The sequence below is a fragment of the Eriocheir sinensis genome, chromosome 39 (genome assembly GCF_024679095.1).
Source record: "Eriocheir sinensis breed Jianghai 21 chromosome 39, ASM2467909v1, whole genome shotgun sequence".
Taxonomy (NCBI): domain Eukaryota; kingdom Metazoa; phylum Arthropoda; class Malacostraca; order Decapoda; family Varunidae; genus Eriocheir; species Eriocheir sinensis.
In genome coordinates this window covers 6,835,149-6,847,550 of record NC_066547.1, presented here as the reverse complement: position 1 = coordinate 6,847,550, position 12,402 = coordinate 6,835,149, and the positions used below count along the sequence as shown (strand labels likewise).

The 12,402-nt window shown below is 42.5% G+C and overlaps 1 long non-coding RNA gene across 1 annotated transcript in view; it reads right to left on the bottom strand.

Annotated features, from left to right (window-relative positions):
• Positions 1-11,660, bottom strand: part of LOC127008929 (uncharacterized) — an 85,956-nt gene extending 74,296 nt beyond the window's left edge. Inside the window, exons 1-2 of the long non-coding RNA XR_007761465.1 lie at positions 11,235-11,660; positions 10,852-10,979 (exon numbers count right to left, since the gene is read on the bottom strand). This is a non-coding gene — a long non-coding RNA (uncharacterized LOC127008929). The remainder of the gene's footprint in view (positions 1-10,851; positions 10,980-11,234) is intronic.
• Positions 11,661-12,402: the final 742 nt, after the last annotated feature.

The following is a 12,402-nucleotide window of genomic DNA, read 5'->3' as shown; positions in this document are numbered from 1 at the left end:
AAATGTTCCATACTTCTCAGAAAGTCTGGGGGTTACTATTTCTTCTTTAGAAACACGTACAAGAAAACATTTTTTTCAGGACTAAATCCACTTTTCACATCAAACACACACCTGGTCGCTGAGCACATATATGGCCGCACCTTAGCCTCTGATAGTAACTTATACCCGCTAAGGAAACGAACACCGTACACCAGTACGTAAAAAGAAAGCTAGATGAGAACGGCACTCGAAAAAAAAGTCGAAATACGCAGAGAAACACCGAATTAAGGATTAGGAACGAGGGCCTCAGGGACGCCACAGGAGAGCGAATACAGCTAAGAAATAACCGGTTATGTTGCTGCAGACACACACGGCACAACGAGAAAGCAGTTTGTAGCCCGTCCAGCCCGCGTCCAGCTTCCGAGACACCCAAAACAGTCCTTAAACCAGCCATCGAGTTACTACGAAGCACACTAATGCACACCGAACGCACAGGAGCCACGAAAACGTACATCGACGCATATAAACAGTCGAATACGTCTCCGCGAAGCCACACGAATAGCTCTGAGGCTGGCGGCGGCTGGAGGAGGGTTGAGGGGCCTCTTTGGTCTTTTCTCTTCTCCTCGCCCTCCCCCTTCCTTCCCTTTACCCTTCGCGGCGGCCTCCCCCATACATCACCCCTTCTTTAAACATCCCATTCTCTCCCCCTGCACACCACCCATGAGGACACACACACACACACACACACACACACACACACACACACACACACACACACACACACACACACACACACACACACATCCCGTTACACGCTCCCTAAAATCAGCTGACCCACAGGAGCGGTGTTTTTTTTTCCAGATTTTCCAGTATTTTGTGTCGCTTTGTTCTTTTGTTATTTTTTTCAGGTACTGTTGAAAATTTAGTGACGAGATATTTTATTTATATATAAATTTATAAATGCACACACACACACACACACACACACACACACACACACACACACACACACACACACACACACACACACACACACACACATTCACATACAAACATATACATATCTAGTGATCCAGCTGTTCACCTGGTCCACCGCTCCTTCTTGTTCTTGTTTGTTTTGTTCTTGTTCTTTATCTTATTCTAAATCTTTTTAATCTTATTCTTCTTTCTGTTTTATCTTCTCCTTTTAGATATTGACATTATTATTACTGTTATATTTCTTATTATTAGTGTCAATTATATTATCATTGTTTTCATAGTCTTTATTATTACTTACATTATCATTGATTTCAATTATCTTTACTTAAATTATCAATAATGACTATTTTTTGCTATAATAATAATAATGATAATGATAATAATAATAATAATAATAATAATAATAATAATAATAATAATAATAATAATAATAATAATAATAATAATAATAATAATAATAATAATAATAATAATAATAATAATAATAATAATAATAATAATAATAATAATAATAATAATAATAATAATAATAATAATAATAATAATAATAATAATAATAATAATTTTTATTATTATTATTATGTTTATGTTTATGTTTATGTTTATACTTATGTTTATGTTCATGTTTATCATTAATATTAACATAATCATCATCTCTATTGCAATTATCATAACTCATAATTCGTATAATATTATCACAATACTTATTATAACTGTTGTTATTATTATTATTTTCTTTGTAGTTAATATAATTATATTACTTTTATTATTGTTGTTTTATTCATTATAATCATTGCTGATATCAGTCATATCAACAGAGTAACGCTTTCAATACCTTGATTATATTTGTTGATACTAACGAGAAATATTCGTCTCCATCTTTTCTGTTTCCTCTCGGCAGCTGCACGCGCCTTGTGCACAAGTGTATGCGTTACATATGCTGCGGTATAAATAATCTTTGGCGACGATATTTTCCATATATTATCTTTGGCGACGATGTTTTCAAGGTGACCTACGAGCGATGTGTTTGTGCCTAACCACATGTTTTCTCGGCGCCTCGCAACGGATGGCTCCCCGCCTCGGCCGCTCGGTAATCAACGCTCTCGGTGCTTTATTCAGCCGCAGAACATTTTCCCGTATAAGTGCAGCAGCCAGTCCCGCGCGGGGCAAGGCGGAGGAAAGTGACTGTTTACGGACCATGTGCAAGAAGAGAGCCACTTCGTAAAACAAAATACAAGTAACTGAAAGGCGACACATTTACAGAGGCATTCCTCGATGTGTCCGCGGGTTTTATAGGAAAGAAGGTACAATTAACCCCGCAATTAATACTTGTTTTCATAGCGTGCGGCTTGTATTTGTAATCAAGTGAAAAGAGATTATTGGTTGGTTTGCGTTCCCCAACAATTGCTTTAAAAATGAGTGGCTTCACACAAAATGGGAGTCATGCGCCATTACAGTACGTGAAGCATTTAATGGTATGCATATTGGCCATTTTAGAAAGGATGAGTTTTAACCTTTTTGTTTGTTTGTTTGTTTCTGGTATTGCCAATCACAGTCATGTATTGATCTGGAAATTCGTAATTATTTGTTTTCTTTTTGTCTGCTGATACAGAATTTCCCAAATAAAATAGAAATAAAAAAATAAAAAAAATTTTGTACATTTATATTATTTTCATTTTCGCATTCATCCATTTCCTTCTTCGGTGGAGCCTCAGCGATCCTCCTTCGACTAATATATAGCTTAACCTATAATTTTATGCGATATTTCTTAGCTGACATTTGATACCTGCAGATCTCCATTCCTGATAACCTTTCTTCTAATGTTTCCAATATGTATTATTTTTACTGCCTCTCTGAAGGATCCGGTTTTTGAGTGTTGCTCTTTCTCTTTCTCTTCTGCAGATTCTTCAGTGCGGTCTTTTCCTTATTGTCTCCAGTGCATGTATACTTAGGTACTTGTTTATTAAATGCTATTCATGAACTTAAGTAATGTTTTATCTTCCTTTACTTATAAACTTCTAAGTGCTCAGTATTTCGATGCAGGTATTAATAGGTAAACTTTCCTCTAGAGTCCGATTTCTTAGTTCATTGCAAACAGTAAATAATCTGAAATCTGTCAAGCCTTCTGTCATAGAGACGGTGACGTCACTAAGACCCTCCCGCCCGTCAATTTCAGTGACGTCACACGCCCCGCCCCCGCTGCAGTGACGCAAAAAGTCACGCCCCCTTTTCCGGGCTGCAGTGACGCCCTTTGATGCATGATTCCCCTTTTGACACTGGTAGAGGGACGCCCCTGACTCACCTGCATTTTAATTAACGCCCTTTATATTGTCCTTACAAAGTGCTATAGGTTATTCTACCCAATTTAGTCCCTGTACTCAGTTTTGCCCCAATATTTTATCAGCTGCAGTGACGACACGCCGCCCCGCCCCTCAACGCCTGCCTGCAGTGACGCCACACGCCCCGCCCTTGCCCCCTCCCTTGCAGTGACCTCACAGCCCGAAGCTCCGTCCTGCACCCTGCTTCAGATCATGTCACCAGCACATCCCGCCGGGGTGTGTTGCTCCCTCCCCCCTGCCGCTGGACACCGTAATAACTGGCCTCCCACAACGGCGTCACTACGTCTCGCTTCGCTCTGTCATCGAAGTCGTATTGTGTAATTTATATCAATCATATATTCCTGTACCTGTAATAATTCAGAGAGTCACCTTGGCCTGTCCTACACATAATTCAGCAGCTTGGGTGACCTAAGAAGCTAGGCTCCTCCCCTTCGCCACTCCCCCGCCCTGACGTCGCTAAGCCCCGCCCAGCAAGGCCTTACTCGGGGTATGATGTCACCAGGCCCGGCCCCCAACGCCTGGCCAGGGGAGTACGGACGGGGATCGCTCCGTTTTCTCTGGATCGCAACCCAAACAAAAACGTAAACTCCAAAATTGGGGTTCCCGCGATCAGCTGGCCGGGGCTGCGGGAGAAGGATCGAAGTGTTTTTAGGTTTTCAGTGGCAAATCCTTCCTTCTATTGATTGTTTTCGGCACTGACATACCCGGAACACCTCGCCCGGTGACCCGCTCGTGGTATGACACCAGGAATAGCACGCCAGGCGCCTCCCCGCATAGCTAAGCCTCCTCGTACATGTTTATTTTTCCCTGACGCGTCGCCTCGCCCTGTTTACTGTAGGATAAATGAAAAAGTTTTGTGCACTAATACAACATCTGCTGCAGAGGACGCCAAATTATTTTTTCCGACATTAAATATTTATGTGCAGGAAATAGCAGGGGCCGAGGAGCCGCCTCGCTGTAATTGTCATCCACACATACGCGGGGAAAAAACTTGCTCCCAGAGAAATTCCGAAAATATGATTGTAAGCGCCGCATTCAAGGATAATGTTTGTATTCTCGCAGCAGGCCGCTGATACGGGAAACATACAACACGGTCATTAGGCATTTTTTATCTCTTTGTTCTTCTTCATTCCAAGTGAGGCAATTCTGGATTATTAGCAGCTGTCTGTCATTCGCTAATCGCCCCCTCCCTCGCCTGATGCACCGCGGAGGGGCCGGCTAATCTCAGGACATTCATTACTCCCTTATCAGTCCTGACAACCATCCGCTGCTTTTTTTTTTTTCTTTTTCTTCTTTTTTTTCACTTGTGCCTCATGAAGATAATCGTGATAGAAGTTAATTAAGTGCACATGAACATTGAAGGGTCTGGTCTCTCTATATTATTACTGCAATATTAGTTGTGAGTTGGAGATTATTCTTCTAGGTTTTTCTTTCTATATAGAGTTTTTCTTTGCAGTATACAGAGATGGCAGAAATATTGCACATTTTCTACACAGTTATTGGCAATTGATGATGAAGCAGCAGTTTTCTTTTCCACGTGCATTAGCTTGTGATATAAATTCGAGCCCGACACCTAAAGAACAGGATGGATCTATTTTCCAATACCGGAGATGATGATAAAAACCTTCCCACGATGAAGCAACTGAACCATTTTTCCTGTTTTTCGTTTTTTCCTGAACGTATGACTCCCCAGCACATAACTCTTGCTTTGCTATATTTTCACAATATATTTTATATTTAGTGGTTTCGGGAAAAAAACGGCAATGTAAAATTTATCAAATGAAAATTGTTAACTTATTTTTATTTCCTAAGGCTGCTTGAAAAAAATGCAAAAAAGAGAATTATAGACTTAGGGTGGACAGGGATAGTTTATAGTCATTATACATATACATAACCTGTACCCTAAACACACCCACTTAGCCCATTATGCAATCAAATGCAAAAATACACCCCCAAAAATTCTTGGAGAAGGCACGAAAAATTATAAGAGATTTTTAGACGGATCTCAGGTGCAAACAACGTTAAACACATAAATTTAGTAAAAACATAAGAGTCTAAAAGTTTGAGGGGCCTGGAAAGATCCAGATTTATACATCTTTCGGCAAATTTTGAGGGCCTAAAAAAATAAAAATCTATACAACTCAAAGAAAAATATATTTTATAGAAGCTCTTGCAGAGAACCAAAATCAAAACAATATGTTGCATCGGGCCCAGGACGCCTCACACTCGTAAATACGAAACACTCACTTAGACTGAATTTTGATGAGGCAACAACCATAAAAGTTATATTTTTGGACCGTAAAAACGAGGAAAATCGCTCGTTCTCAAACAGATACTGACGATAACCGGCCGCCATGGATCCTGCCCCAAATTATTGCCCAACAGTTACTTCTTTCGACCACCTCTGATAAGACACTAATGGGGTCTTGCTTGGCCCCTTGTGCTGCACTCAACACCCCTCCCGCTGCGCCCCGGCGATGCCACTCGCCACCGCCGGCACGGGGTGCGGAGGGAGCGGAGGAAGCACGAAAAATGAAGACAGAAATGAAGCCTGATTATTTTTAGTGCCAAAATATACATGCGTGAAAGCCAAAATATAAAAAAAAAAGCTTAAAAATCTCCCGCAAAGACTGATCTAAAACTGCAATCGGTAAATAATTGATATAAATCGGCGTGCAATGGGTAACACTTCGTATATAATGCACGAGATTTGACAACTTACGTAAAATGATAATACGAACATGCGATGAGAAAAGCATGGAAAAATATGCGCCTTGAATCCAGCAAAAATAAACTATTGTAGGCAAAGCTAAACATATTTGCTAATTTTCATAAGTAATATCAAGATTTTTCCTCCATAAACAGGTTGACCGACTTGCTGTAGGGACGAGAAATCCCCTCCGCCAGCGCCGGGTTGAGGCGGAAACACAGGCCTCGGAAGAAAATCGATACATAAAAATCAATAACACAATTTAGGTCATGTAGAAGCGGGTGACGGGAGGAGGGGGAGGAGGAGGAGGAGCCCCGTCGTCATCTTGGGGGAGAATGTTACGATGAAGCGATGTGACGCGCTAGTGTGTATTCGGCTGCTGCTGAGGGCGGTCGTGTTGCTATGTTCATCCTAGTTTATTTCTTGTTATTTCTTGTTATCATTGTCAATGTTATTCTCATTCTTATTATCATTATTGTCATTATTATTATTATTATTATTATTATTATTATTATTATTATTATTATTATTATTATTACTTTTGTACTGTTATTATTATTATTATTATTATTATTATTATTATTATTATTATTATTATTATTATTATTATTATTATTATTATTATTATTATTATTATTATTATTATTATTATTATTATTATTATTATTATTATTATCATTGTTATTGCTGTTATTAGGTTATCTTTCTTGTCGCTCTTTTGCAGTTACTGTTACAACAATCATAAAAAAATCATCAACATTGCTTCTATGTTTCTTTTATATATATAATACCAATAAAATAAATATTTCATGACATCTTTTCAGGCACATACTAATGAAAAAAATCAAACAAGTTTTTCGCGTCGAAGCAAAACATAACAAAATAATCGTATAAGCGAAGTAACACCAGAACCTGCACCTCACGTGACCGCCACTCTCATAAAAGCACTCGAGGAAGGTGTCACAATGCTTACGAATTAGACGTAAATTATGAAAGCCTCAGATAATCTATTATAGACATTTAGGCCCATGCCAGCGACAGGTATAGTTTTAGGCCCGTGATAAACGAGGCTCATTAAACAATTTCCTCAATGTGTCAAGCAGGTGTAACGAGCACCTTCAGCGGGGCCTGTCTGGCATCGACGGGCAGATAGTGGGCAGACCAGGAGGCGTCGGGGGGTAAGGAGGGCAAGGCATCGGTAAGGGAGGGATAAGGGAGGCAAGAATGAGGGTAAGTAAGGGGTGGGCGAGGAGTAAAAACGTTAAGAAGGGGTAGGGGTGAAAGGGAAAAGTACGGGATTATGGAAGGGGTGATGGAGAGCTGTAGAGGAGGGATGAGGGAGAATTAAAGAAGAGGAGAGGGAGATGTGAGGGTAGGAGGGGAGGGAGAGAGAAGGGCAACATTCCTCCTGTCTCAGACCTTCCACCTCCCTCACCTTGTCTCCACTCTCACCTGATTCGCTTCACCTGGGGCGTCGATCTTCCATTGCCAAGTGGAGTTCGAGTAGGTGAGTGCGTCGCGGGTCTTGCCATTATGCACGGGCGAGTTTCTTTGTCATTACAGATTTAGGATGGCTCGTAGCGGCAGTCCTCCTTGATGGAATTTGTGACAGGAAGAGAAAGTTGGATTGATGAGTCTGCAGTATGTCAAATTTTTTCTGTCCTTCATTTTTCATTTTTCCTCGATCTTGGGGCATTAAATTATCTTTCCGGTATTATTATTATTATTATTATCATTATTATTATTATTGTCGGTGAGTACTTGTAATAAATGAAAATTCCAGTGTTGTCTTTATGTCCAGTTCTTCTCCCTCCCTCTTAGTCGATCCTACCTCCTCACCTCCATTCCCTTCTCTCTCTCTTCCTTGCCTCTTCCTTGCCTCCTCCTCCTCCTCCTCCTCCTCCTCCTCCTCCCCCGTCTTCCTACTCTGCTATTACCTCCATCAGAAAAAAAAAGTTTCTATCATCATTCTCGTCTACGTAGTTTCTCTCCGCCTCCTCAACAACATTCTTCAGCGAGACTCCTACCACGCCATCTACTTCTACATCTTTCTTTCTCTACACTTGCATCGTCACCTGGTTCTTCTCCTCCTCCCTCCCCTTCCTTCCCTTCCTCCTCTCCCTCTCTCCGCCCCTCATCGTCACCCTATCCTCCCTTACACTCACACCATCACCTTCTTCCTCCTTACCGGGTCCTCTCCACATCTGGCCCCTATAATACCACCTCACCTCTTGAACAGCGAAATAATCTTGCTCTTGTAAATTGCATATACGCTGATAGGAGTGTCTAGGAGGAGAGAGGCGGCTCGTAACATCCGTAATGCGAAGACTTGGCAGGGAGGTTTGTGGAGCCCGTGTCAATTGGTAGCTCGAAGGCTGCCTCGGCTATTGTTGCGGAGCTTTTGTCTGGTGAGCGCCATTCAGGGACTCCAACCGGCCGCCTTTTCTCCCGGGCTGAGTTACGACGGCCCCTCACTAATACGTCAACAATCAGGACAATTAGAATTATACTTTATCTTTTACCTTTGCGTCGGGTGTCTGTGCGTGCATCTTGTAGTACTGTGGGTCTGGTTTTCGGTTAAGGGTTTTAGTTCTCCCTCTCCTTTCCTGGTTTTGGCTGCCTCCATACCTCATACAACGGACGGCAAAAGTATTATTCCGACCTATCGTGTGTATTGGTGGGATATTTCCGGTAAGTGGCTGGATGCCCAAACACACAGCAGCCTCAGGAGTATCGCGTTTTGAAGTACTTAGGGGAAGATACAGCCATTTTCTTGGTATGATTCGCCGCCGCTACAAAATTACATCAGGGCAATGGCGGCGCCGCTCCCGAGTGTATACATGGGCGTGAATGGAAACGCATACCCACTTGCATACACTTTAACACGTGCTCGCCGGGGTAATACTCTCCGGGGGAACACCAGGAGACACAAGGTATTCATTTACATAATACTCAGACTCTCGCGCCTCGGAGGTAAATACAATAATCTATGCCCTGTCCGCCTCCCCCCTGAGCCGCCTTTTCCCCGCAAGATACAGTCACAGTATTCAGACGTGGGACTTTCAAATTTCTCCGTTCAAAATACAACGACGCTCAAGTTGTCTGGTCGTCGTCGTCGCAGGAGAAAGAAAAAAATATATATCCAAGAAATGTAACATGGAAGAATTTTAGAGCAATACTGAAGGGGAAAAGGGGAGGGGAGGGTTAGGGGGAAGAGTGAGAGTGGAGAGGGGAAGAGGTTAGGAGGTAAGTGGAGGAGGGAGTGAGGTTAGGAAAGCGATATTGGAGGTTGAGAGAGAGAAGGAGAGAGGGAGGAACAATCGTATACCTGTTTAGAGAAAAGCATATATCTCTCTCTTCCTGGTCATATCGCTGGAGACACAGAAACAAGTGGAACTATTTTCATTTATATTTTCCTTGTGAAGTTCGGAAAAAAATACCTCAAATAATATCCAGTAATGAAATTCTCAGAGAACAGGCTTTCAATACTAGGTAACAACAAAAAAAAGCTATAATACAGAACCAGTGTAAGTGGAATACGAAACACCACCGTTACGTTAAACCAAATAAGGAAAAACATAAAAGCAAAAACATGTTGACAAATTAAACGAACAGGCTGTAGAAGTAAGGAACATTAATAAGGGCGGCCATTTCAGTACACACGGCGACCCAAAGTGTTTCCTTGGCAAACAAATGGACGCAACAGGCGGCGGTGTTTCATGGGAGGGTAAGGGAGAGAGAGAGAGAGAGAGCGAGCCGGAGCGGGAAATGAAAAGGAGAAACCCGTAGTAGGAGAAAAGTTAAAGAAAAGAAAGACCGGTAAGAAGTCAAGAGGAAAAAAATAATTACTTAGGGACAGATGCCTGAAAAATAATTATATGAATACGAGAAACGAAAATGATTGAAGAAACTATTAACTTGCAGAAAAAAAGAATAGTTGTGTTTTTTACTGAAGAATGCAATCAGGCAGAGACACGACAGATATTAAACTGAACAAGATATAAAGAAAAAGATAAAAGGAGTGAGGAAACGAGAGAAAAAAAAGGAAAGAAGAGACGACCCGGGGGGACAGAGTGGCTGAGGGAGAAAGTGAGATTGAGGGTCGGAGGGAGTGGGGGAGAAGGGTGGAGAGAAATGGGAAGAGGGGCCAGACCAAGACTTAAACTTATTTCCATGGTCCTGTGCAATGTTCTGCCCTCTAGTGGCGCTTCTCTTCCCTAAGCAAACTCAACTCCCTCAGCCAACAATACCGAGGCGAAAGTGAAGAGCATTTTCATCGACAGAAGCACAAAGGTTGCAATAGGTAAAGGGAAGGAGAGTGGAGACACGACACGATGAGTTCTAGGAGGAGGGGGAGGAGTAAGAAGAGGAGGAGGAGGAGGAGGAGGAGGGTAGTGAGGGAGATGGAGCGTGGGTTGGTGTGGTATGTGGGTGTGGGTGGTGGCAACTGTGTGAGTGGAGGAGCGTGTGGAGGACAAATGGTGACAAAAGGATAGGGTGAGGTGGCTGGGGACGGGCAGGGGGATGAGGCAGGTTAGGACGAGGTGACGAGACAGAGTGGAAAGGGAGGTGACAAAAGGTAAGGAACGAGGAAGGGGAAGACGAGGGAGCAGAGAGAGGTGAAGACAGAGGAGGCGTCACAGTTGGGGGAGATCAGCTGACTGAACATTCACACCATCTATCTTGGTCTTCCGGGCTTTGTTCCGCAGTTTACACTTTAACCTAACAATAATGCCTCGTTTAAGGGCATCAGGTTCATCTTGTCTACCATAAAGTAAGCCTCACAAATATAGAGTACTGGTAAAATTATATGTATACAAGTGCAGGTCGAGAAAACAAACTTACCATGCTCCTACGAAGACGAACGACCTGTACTTGTTAAATTTGTTCAGTTTCTTAAGTTCTCTTTAACTGGAGCTTTCAAGGCTATTTCCCTCGATGACGGTGTAGTCTTGAAACAATGCAGATCACCGCTACGAAAGAACAGAGGAAAATAATGGCCTATAAGACATAAAACACGTAAATAATGACACACACACTCGTTTCCTGCCTTCCTGCCGGGCTTGGCGCCTCGCTGCCGGCCGTAAGATGTACGAGCTTTAGGTAATAATAACAGAGCCTTATAACAACTACCCTAACAAGATTAACGTTCATTAAAACAGGAAAACGTAAATAAAGTCAACAAAATCACCATACGCAATTTTGAAGTTCGGTACAGATTTACTTACGAGCAAGAAGTTCCTCGTCAGCAAAAACAATGCTTCATGATACGGTAAAAAATATCCCATTTTCTTTTAGTAATCTTGTTGACAGTCGAGTTGGAGGTCACGAGGCTGTTGTTGGTGTCTCTGTGATCAAGCATTGGCGGCAGACGGGGCAGACACCAGGGACGGCCGCTCCACCTACTCGGCGTCGCCTCGGAGGGGGTGAGTGAACCCTCCCAATGATGTATTATTGGTATTATTGTAAATTAAGAGCTGCACGCTTCTAGGCTCCCTCCTCGGCGGGTCGGGCGGGGCTGCGGCGTGAAGGCTCGGACGGAGTTGCCATGTTATATAAAATTGAGGCAATGTTTCAGCGTTCGGTGTATATTTTCCCGAGTTATGGTTAGCTTGATGATGCAGCGACGTTGATATTTTTGAGGAAGAGCGTTCTCGAAAGGGTGTTAAGTGTGAAGGCAGGGAAGTCGGTGGTTAAGGAGGGAAAAAAAAGTTGACTTGAACTAGGAGTCGAGATATCGCTGCCTCGGGCTGATTATTGGTGCTTCGAATCATTGTCTCGAACAGATGAAACAATTTATCTTGCCTTGGGTACCGAATATGTGCCTGGGTAGTTGTTCTAAGGCTCGTTACTTGGTTTTCTGATGACGTAGTAAGTCAAACACACACACACACACACACACACGAAAAAAAAAAAATCACCAGCACGGGATGTGAGGATATTTTCACCTGGGCAAACTTTGAATATAATCACCCGAGTAGCATCGCGAAACAACTTTTTAAATAAGAATATTTTAGTGTATTACGCAACATTTTAGAGCCGCGGTAAATTCGAGGAAAGTGTATGGAAAAGAAAGTGAGCATACCTTACTTGTTCATAAAAGACTATGAGCGTTTCTGAGTCGTTTAAAGTAAATACCAGCCTCGGGTAATGGTCATTTGGAGTACAGGGGGAAAGTTTAATATGGAAATGTGCAAAGCTCGTGTAATGTCGTCGTGGCTGTCTAGCATCATAATGAAGAGGAGGGCAGGGGGTGGTGGGGGGTAGAGACGCTGCCTACCTTCACTTTCCTCACCTCCGCTCGTCTCCTCCTCCACCTCCTCTTTTAAGCTCTTCTCCACAACCTCCTCCTCGTCTTCTTTCACTTCGTCTCGCAGCAACTTCTTTCATGACTCT